This window comes from Suricata suricatta, chromosome 2 (genome assembly GCF_006229205.1).
Source record: "Suricata suricatta isolate VVHF042 chromosome 2, meerkat_22Aug2017_6uvM2_HiC, whole genome shotgun sequence".
Classification (NCBI taxonomy): domain Eukaryota; kingdom Metazoa; phylum Chordata; class Mammalia; order Carnivora; family Herpestidae; genus Suricata; species Suricata suricatta.
In genome coordinates this window covers 173,320,634-173,323,994 of record NC_043701.1, presented here as the reverse complement: position 1 = coordinate 173,323,994, position 3,361 = coordinate 173,320,634, and positions in this window count along the sequence as shown.

The following is a 3,361-nucleotide window of genomic DNA, read 5'->3' as shown; positions in this document are numbered from 1 at the left end:
AAGCAAAATAAGTCAGGCAGAGAAGGACAGACACTATATGTTTGCACTCAGATCTAGCAGGAGAAATCTAACAGGGGACCATGGGAAGGAGAAAGGGGGGAAAAGAGTTGTGGAGAGGGAGGCAAATCATGAGAGACTTTTGAATGCTGAGAACAAACTGAGGGCTGAAGAGGGAGGGGGGAAGGGAGGGGGGTGATGGTCATGGAGGAGGGCACTTGTGGGGAAGAGCACTGGTGGTGTTATATGGAAACCAACCTGGCAAGAAACTATTAAAAAAAAACATTTGTGTTGGTTATTATCAGAGTTTTAGAATGCCCAATTTTTACACGTGTTTGCTTTTAAACCAATTAAATAGAGCTCCTTACAAATTAACTTTAGCAATACTCTCTGAGGTAGAGAAAATATCTCATATTTACAACACATTTAGACATATACCCACAGACAAGGTGCAAACAAAGTCTAGCCTTTGTTTTACTAATATTTATGGAGAAGATATTAAAGGTCCAATTTCCAAATATCTCCCTTTTATAAAACAAATGTAAATGCAAGATACCATTATAATTTTTGAATCCATTAAGTGCTCAACTTTTCTCCTGAGTGTCATAAATGTTATGGCCAAGCAGTGTTGCCAAAAAAGATCATCTTTTTCTTTTTCATAAATTCATAACCTAAACCAATTTTGGAATATGCAGCCCAAAGGGCTAGAGTCCAGAGTCAAATCAGCATTCCACACGGGACAAGCAAGACAAACGAACAACACACAAAGACAACAGTTAAGGTCTTGGGGGAGGAAACAGAACTGCATACAGGTAGTTATAGGACTTTTTCCATCTCTCAAACTAGGAGGGTCCCTCTGACCAACACCCTACCAGAAACTTCTCCCAAAAGGACCAAAAGCAAATGGGAGGAACAGTCAGTGGTTCCGCACACCAGAAACCCACCCTTCAGCTGCAGAACCCCTCACTGCGGCCAGACAGAGGCTGTTCCATTCCCGCCTGCAGCTGGATGCTGCATGCAGCCAGTGCTGCTTGGGGAGCCTGCCAGAACTCCCATGGACTCACTATATGGTCCAAGCAGCTTCGTGGAGTCCTCCAAGTCACGCCATGGCTCAGGGTGGTCTGCCCCAGCACAAAGCCTCCTGGCTGCTTGCCAAACTGTTACAGAACCCTGAAATAAGATGCACATGTGTGATTTGTGGTAAGCCAATCTCTGAGTCACTGTGTTCGAGGCAGAGGAAGCTTTGTATCAGAAAGGTAGCCCAACGAGAAGGCAGGGGATTGGCCCCAAGTCTGCCTTGTCTTGGTGGACTCTAGGGATAGTTATATGAGGTTAGCAAGGTATATGGGGGTTAGGGAAGAAACTGGATGGGCCTTGAAAACTTTCAATAGGAGGCTGAACAGTTTTGAGATTGTGCACTCTTTTGGACATTTGGGCCCTAATCAGTGTGTTACATGTTGACCCTGTGTCTATAAAACAGAGATTACCAAGTAGCCTCTTTCCTGGGTTCCCAGGCATAGCTAGTACTGAGGGGCGGGGAGGCAAATGAAGTCAATAACTCTTGCAAGGCTGTGGAGGAACGTGCCTGTGAGCAGTGCGTGAGGGTATAACGGAGAAAAAGCTTACCACAGGTTGACGTGAACAAAGAAGCATTTCCTGGGTTCAAAGCTGGGAAATAAAAGAAAATAAACTTTAATAAAAAAGAAAGAAAAGACAAGTACAACCTGATTTAAAAATGGGCAAAAGATGTGAACAGACACTTGAAAGAATATGCACCGGTGACAAATAGGCACGTGAAAGATGTTCAGCCTCCTACGTCATCAGGGGATTACAACTTACAACCCTGAGATACCAACACACACCTACTACGGTGGCTGACAGGTGGCTGACAGGTGGAACACTGACGACACCAAATGCTGGCGAGGCTGTTGGGCAACAAGAATTCGCATTCACTGCTGGTGGGAATGCAAAATGGGACAGCCACTTTGGAGGACAGCTTAGTGGTTTCTTACAAAACTAAACATGCTCTTAACACACGATCCAGCAATTGCACTCCTTGGTATTGACCCAAAGAAATTGAAAACTTATAAAAAACTGCATGTGAATGTTTATAGCAGCTTTATCCAGAATTTTCAAAACTTGGAAGCAATGAAGATGTCTTTCAGTAAGTGAATGGATAAATAAACTGTGGTGTATCCAAGATAATGGAATATGATTTGGTGAAATGATCTCTCAAGCCAGGAGAATACATGGAAGACCCTTAAGTGAGCATTACTAAGTGGAAGAAGCCAATCTGAAAGAGCTCTATACTGAAAAATACCAATTATGACATTCGGGAAAAGGCAAAACAATAGCGGCTGTAAAAAGATCAATAGCTGCCAAGGGTTAGGAGGCAAGGAGGGATCAACAGGCAGAGCACAGACCATTTTTAGGGCAATGAAATTATCCTGCATGATACTATATTGGTGGACACACGTCATTATACATTTATCAAAATCATAGAATGTACAACACTAAGAGTGACCCCTAATGTAAACTATGGACTTTGGATGATAACGATGTGTCAGTGTAGGCTCATTGATGGTAATAAATGTACCACTTCGGTGCAAGATGTTGATAGTACAGAAGGTTGTGTATGTGTCTGGGCAGGGGGTATATGGGAACCCTCTGTACTTACTGCTCATTTGGCTATATGCATCTAAAATTGCCCTAAAAAATAAAGTCTATTTTTTTAATATACTGAATAGGCTTAACTAAAGACCTGGATACAATGCAAGATACAATTCATGAACTCCAAAACAATCAATGGGTCCAGTCAAAACAGAATAACAGGGGTAAGACTTACCCTCTTACCAGAAAAAAATTACATAAAATAATATTTTTTAAAAACTGGACATCAGGAGCATGTGGGTGGCCCAGTCAGTTAGGCATCCAATGTTTTATTTTGTCTCAGGTCACAATCCCAGGTCCTGGGATCAAACCCTGTATCAGGGGGCGCCTGGGTGGCTCAGGGGGATCCTGGGTGGCTCCAGCAATGGCTTAGGTCATGACCTCACAGTTTGTGGGTTTGAGCCCCATGTTAGGCTCTGTGCTGACAGCTAGAGCCTGCTTCAGATTCTGTATCTCCTCTCTCTCTGACCCTCCCCTGCTCACGCTGTATCTCTATGTCTCTCAAAAATAAATAAAAAAATTAAAAAAAAATTTTTTTTAAACCCTGTATCAGGCTCCATGCTGAGAATAGATCTTGCTTAAGATTCTCTCTCTCTCTCTCTCTCCCCCTCTGCTTTCCTCCTCCACTAATGCTCTCTCTCTGCCTTAAATTAAAAAAATAAAATAAAATAATTGGACACCAGACAACAAAGGA